A 6847-nucleotide genomic window follows, 5' to 3' on the forward strand; every position below is an offset into this window, starting at 1 on the left:
CTGTACGAATGCTGAAACTTACTCGTCTCAGATCAAATTCGGAAGTTTCTCTTTTGGATTCCAAGGTCTAATGGCATAATCCGATGTTAGACGTTGTGACTTCGATTTAGCTTATACGGTGAAAAGAGATGCAGGATGGAGTATTGCTGGGGTTTTCTTGATGGGCCCGCAGCAATTTAGATAAGACATTGTAGCTGTGGTTTGAAATGGTTTTACAGAAAAAATCGGTTAGAGTTAACCGATGAAAAAAATTGAATTCTTCTTTTCCACTGTCGGTTCCTTATCAGCTATGAGTTATCGAGCAACCTTCTTTCACGTAAACGGCCGACACAGCTATGATCAATGAACCAAATAAATGATGATAAAAACAAACAGAATGTACCAGCCAAACGTGCATCCCGGCACAAAGCAGAACGTCCCGGTACGGCATGGTGCGAGCGTAACCACAACGGTGTAACCTATATGCAGAGCACAGAGCATCACCTAGCATGGGATCCACGGGTACCGGACGCTTCCCGCTGAGACCGCGGGATAGACGCGAGCAAAAAGCGGGAGAACGTGGCCACCGCGTGGTTCAAATAGGTTCACTCTCACTTTCTATATATAGCACGCCGCCCGCCCTACGAGAGCTGAGGGAAGGCGGACGAGGGCACGAATGCGAACAATTCGCTGCAAAAAGAGAAAAACCAAAATGAAGCAGCAGCGGCCCGCGACGACGGCGACGACGATCGTCATCGCTTTGCTTGTGCTCTGGCGCACTCTAGAGCGCAGCGGTGCGAGTAACCTCCGCCACCGACACATAGTGGCATTGGGTGGCGGTGGTGCCGACGGTTTGGTGACGATGGCGGGTGCTAAAGGCAATCGACGGCCGTTCGCTCGCGTCCGAACGTAAGTAAGCGTGGAGAGTGCGGGATGATGACGCGACGAGTGGGGTAGTACCTCGCGTGTGTTGCGAACGAACGCCCTTGTCTTCACTAGGTGAAGGTGAAGGTCAGCAGCTGCAGCAGGAGCAGCAGCCGCACAGCATAACCGGCGTGTTCTCGTTCTTCGCTGCCAACATAATGCTCCACCAACCGCTCGAGGTGTGGTGCAATGGCTCGCGGTGCAACGGACCGCTATATTGTGCTTTCGACGCGTCTGTGTTTTCCTTGCTTGAGCATATAGCCGCGGTCTATCAGCATCAACGCGTGGTGTGATGTGTTTCATGCATACGTACGCTGATGTTGCAAGCATACCTTTGCATGGTTGAAACAAAGGTTCAATATGCGGTCGTATAAACACTTTTTAAGAGCATTTTGAGCTTTGAGTTGTTGAAGTCGTTTATAACGAGATGGAACTGTGCCTAGTGGCTTTCTTCAAACATGTGAAATGATTTTCATTTCCAACTAACACCATGAACAACGTTAGTCCTTTATATTTAAACATCAATTATATTTTTAATACAATTCAATTCCGTTCAATATCACTTCATAATTCAGCATCCTTGATCCTTGATAGTTGTTCGAAATCAACCACCTTGATTAGGACGTCATCTCTCAATACTTGTATGGTTGCAACACATTCCCAAACAGAATCAAGCGCTCTAGTGTGCATTCCCATTCAACATAAGTTCCTCTTAAAGCACCCCTCGCATAGACTACTTTCATTCATCGGAAACTTTTTCCCCACATCCATGTCGTCGTTTATGGTCGCCCAAAATAATACAAAAATAAACAAACATCGCGGACTCAACTATGTTACGTCTACGGTATGTCCTGTACAAACCGACCGAACACAGACACCGGTCGGCCACCGAAAACACACACTCGTCTCTACTTGCCGGGGTGAATTCATAAAAAAATTGCGAATCCTACGATAGTGAAATCAACTCGTCTGCGTCCGGCATCGCACACGCCTAGGTGGGCGAATCCTGGACTAGCCGTGACCTACTTTTCATTTACGAGAGTTTGAATCGTCGTCCATTGCCTCCCACAAGCATGTGCGCTATCATAACCAGTAGCCGACGATGTGTGGAAGAGCAGCACACATTTCGTATTGGTGCTACCTCTTTCTCTCTCTCTCTCTCTCTCTCTCTCTCTCTTTCTCTCTCTCTATACTCCTGCCCGTTAACTTCCGTGGACTGGGAGCATCGGGCACATATTCGCCTCCACGTGTCCAGACCCCCGCCGGTGAAGATGAAGCTTTGGGGTTCAGTCCGGAAGACGAAACGTGCACGCGTGTGAAGCATGAAGCAACACTGCACGAGGCGCGCATTTGGACGGTGATTGGGATGGTGATGTAGAAGGGGAGAGCCCGCTGGACCACCGGGCGCGCCCCGCGTTGGCTAGTGAAAGTGGGAAACTCGTGCCGGAACAACCACACGATGCATCCACCACGTGGACGAACCGACATACGACCGACGATGATGATGACGATGACGATGACGACGACGACGACGACGACGACGCCGACGAAGGTTGTCTACTAGGAGAGGTTTTGTCCGATCGGGTTGTCCTTTCTCGCCCCTCACTTTGGTCGCTCTCTCTTTCTCCCTCTCTCTCTCTATCACACTCATCTATCTATGTCTGTTTGTTTGTTGGCTTTCTCTCTTTCTCCTCACAAAACGGTCAATGCTCATACTCTCGACGCCCGGTTCAGGATTGCTGGACGAATCTATTCCTGCAAATCTGTTCTCCTCCTACTTCTCCTGTTCTCACATATGCTCTGTATGCTACCGGCTGTTCGACGGGGAAGTGGCGGTATTAACTCACCCGCTCATCTCCCTCACCAGAATTGACCTAGAATGGGTGCATAATATCATCGTGTGTCAACGCCGGCCACTCGGGGAGCATACATCGGATTTCTGCTCTCGCATTGGAGTCGCTTTACGGTAAGCGACTAGACGTGAAAGTGAAACTAGCTCCTAGTGGTACCTGGTATTGCCCAATGCCTCCTTTTCTGGTTCCTATGGTCAATGTTAGGCTTTATAAACAATCGTGCCGGATGGTATGATGATGCCGGTTTAGTACATGTGATGCAATGTAGGATCAGAAAAACGTAGTCACTGTACCACTTGGAAAAATTGAGTTGAAATGTGTAGTTGTAAACTATATCTATTTCCACGAGGAGCGATAAGCACTTAGCACGCTTTTCCTTCGGAATCTTTTGTAGTATTTTTCCATCTGATTGATCATTTGTAACACTTTATTTACTTTGGTGATTATTAATGTGAATTTTCATTTTTAATTCATTTTTATGCTAGATATAATGACCGTTGGAGGACAATGAAGAAAGCGGCTTTATGAAAATAGCAGAAGACCCGCCCTTCTGTACATGTTTAAGGCCTTTTAGATGGCCAGAAAGTGCGTGGTAGATCCACATTGAGATGGAACGACGGTATCGACATTGATTTTTTAATTTGCAGAACATAGGGATTGGTCGACGGTGATGCTTAATCGCAAGGCTTCTGTAGCAGCCCATATCACCTCATTGGTTGTTCTCCCTGATAAGTAAGTAACAAAAAATTTTAAAAAATTATTTCATGAATTTTGCAATGGCCTCTGGCTTGACCTTTGAGGATTTATTATAACCGAATTTTCAACTGAAATCGATTATTGAGGCAACGTTCGCTCATCTTGAAGTTCTTTTCCAAACAAAAATCATTTAATTAAGATAAGCCTTGATAGTCAATAGAAGCTCTGATCGATTACTGTTATCAAGTACGTGTGTTTCACCATTCCACAATTTGCTGGAGAAACCATTTCGAAAATTCTTCACAACGGAGCATTATATGGCTCATCCCGGAAGTAAGGCTTCTTTGTAGCACATCTAGCTAGTTGTATCGCTTGATCACCGCAGTCGCTCAGCTCACCACATTTCAATCAGCATTCTCCGATTACAGATAAAGCCGACCTCATTCGGCAATCCATACCGTCTCCCTGCTCCTCCCTTTCCCCAATTTCCGTCGCCGGAAACATTTATTCGCACACGTACGCCAGAACACGTATCACCTTATCCACATAGCTTCAGCCATCCCTCGGCGAACAGATGATTCAACCTAACCTAGAAATCTCAAGGCCACGCTAGATGCGCGGAAAGGCAAGGGTTGGAAAGGAGTAGGAGTGACAAGGTACCCCACCACCACCACCCTAGTTTTGCAAATGCCCCAGTTGTTCTCTACCTCTATCCCCGCGGTGCGTCTTATCGCCGGAGTAGCGGTTGGACTGCCTGAGGAGGACGTGCAAAACCGAAACCGAACGTTCAATGACCGGCAGACGACAGGCAGACTTTAGATGCCCAGGAGGAGGAAGAGAGATGACAACGAGGGAGGGTTCTACAACATACTCCCAAAAGGTTGACGCGCGTCACTAGCAGTTGCGATAAGATAAGCAAATCCCAACCGTACACACACACACACACACACACACACACACACACACACACACACATTCTCGGGCAAGCAGGCACGCACCAGTGCTCTAACTCTGTACTTCTTGGTCTCTGTGTGTAGGTTGCTCTGCTGCTCCTAGCCATAAGGGAAGTCTGTAGTTTCCAGTGTTTGATGTATCGTTTATGACCCGCCACTATCAGTAGCGCACCTCCGCGTGTGTTATCAAGGCTGGAGCAGCTAGTGGGTTCCCGGTGAGTCGGTGACGGGTCCCGTTTTGCCCGTTGTCTCGTGCCTTTTTTTTGGCAATTTGACTTCACTGGTGCGAGTGTGTTGATTGCGGATAAAGAAAAGCAAAATATTGCAACCGATGAGGTGGTGACGATGGATCTTGACTCAACTGCATTGCAACACCTGTCCGGTGGCCATTGTCGGAGCGGAGAGTGTGTTCTTGGATAACAAGAGTTCAACATTACGCTGAAACCATACTGGTGAACCCAACCATACTTGGCAACGCTGCAGCTGAGCAAACAGTTCAAGCGCCAGCCAGAAGGACGGATTTTTTAGTCTTGGTAAAAAGATCTGGTGTTTGTCAGAAAAAAATCCATGAATTCTTTCTTGCAGATTATTATCATAGAAAGGCGAAAGTGGGTTATTGAAGTGAGCTGCTATTGACAATGTAGCTCATCATAGTTAAAAGAGCTTCATGATGCTGGCAATTATGCGACCAAACTTAATAATGTTGAAGAGTGAATATCTCTTTTGAAAGTAAGGTGGTTGTAAAAAAGTAGTGAAAATTTATATTAGCATTTAAGAGCCAAAATTAATCCAACGGTATGGTATGTACCTTCTTGCTTGGGTTAGAATGTTTAGCGGCGGCCCCAATTGAGCATATCGGTGATTTTTCTTTTACTCCGATTATTGTTTTGTAAATTTTAGTTTTCTCGCTTTGTTCCGTTAGTTACTATACACACACACACACAGACACAAACTCACTCATACAAACTACTAACACCCACTAGCGTTGACTAGCGCTTATTTCCTCATTGCTTTTCGGCACTCGGCTATATTGATTCGGCCACTTGGAACATGATGCAGCGGCAGCAATCATGGCATCCCGATTAACATTTCCTGCTACTTGCGGTGCCGGGCGGCGTGCTGTGCACTACTTTCACTCGAAGGATAAATGCATCATCCTCCGTCCTCCGGTCAATCGGAGGCCTCCAGCTGAGGCGCATACTCGCAATTTCTTTTTAATCGACGACCTTCCAGTAGATATGTTTCGGCTCACACTGTAGGATGCTCAGGAATGGACAGCCGTAATCGCACCGTTTCTTCTTGCCACTTGTCTCATTGCATGGCGTGAAGCTGCTCGATAACCTCAAGATATTGATATAGATTGATTTGCATCTAGCGCAATGATAGAGGCAGTCACCGACACAGACACACTAGCACATATGTATTACACACACCCACTGGCACACGCACAAGCACAGATTATTTTGCACGCACCTTGTGGGACCCAGATCTCTGCTCTGGTTCTGATCCACTAGCACCCTTTAAAAATACACAACATTTGCTTTAGTGTTTCATCAAGGGTTGTCACGGATTCTTGGCACTTCCATGACAACACACAAAGAGCTCCGCTCTGCTTTCAGCCCCTTGATGGCTTCACCAAAAACCATCAAAAGCCACTGCGGTACTGCAGCTCTTGTGCACCACGGCATATGCTTGATTGCCACATGTACACAAACTCACGCGCTGCACACCCCTCCCCCCGAAGCTATTCTATTTCCGTCGATTAATGCACTGCAATGTTGATTAATGCACTCCGGTGGTGCAAAGGGGTATTATGGATGGAAAATGAAAACAATCTGGAACACAAAAATCAACCCTTCACTAGGAGGAGGACCACAAGAATGCTCAGTGATTGCCTTTGATTGCTTCACAACACCCAACTCGTGTTGTGGCAAGTACCATGGACCACCTGTAATTCACATCGACACGATAGTGCGGCGATACGTCCTGTCCTCGCCTATGTCCTAATCCTAATCCTGTCCTCGCCTATGTCCTTTTTCGGTTTCGATGAGTCAGAATAGTTTTGCGGTAAACAAACAAAATTTTCGGCAATCAAGGCCAGTGTTTCACCAACGTTCTTCAACCACATAGTTCAGTGGTTCTGAGAGGCTATTAGAACAATATTCAATGACAATCTGCAATGACCTTTCCGCCGGAAAGCACCTGAAACACGACCACCATATGCGGATCAAGGATTTTTCTACTGGTGGTACATCCTCCAAACTTGCAGCACACCAAAGTACACGTCATATTCCATCTCAACGGAGTCCCTAGTCTATTCTAAACACCAACCACTTGGCCTATATGCACCAGCGCCAACAGCAGCATCCACCAACTCTCAACAAGAAGAGTTCGCTCGCTCGCTCGCTCGCTCGCTCGTTCGTCCGCGGAACCGTCACTGCT

Source organism: Anopheles darlingi, chromosome 2 (assembly GCF_943734745.1).
Source record: "Anopheles darlingi chromosome 2, idAnoDarlMG_H_01, whole genome shotgun sequence".
Taxonomy (NCBI): Eukaryota; Metazoa; Arthropoda; class Insecta; order Diptera; family Culicidae; genus Anopheles; species Anopheles darlingi.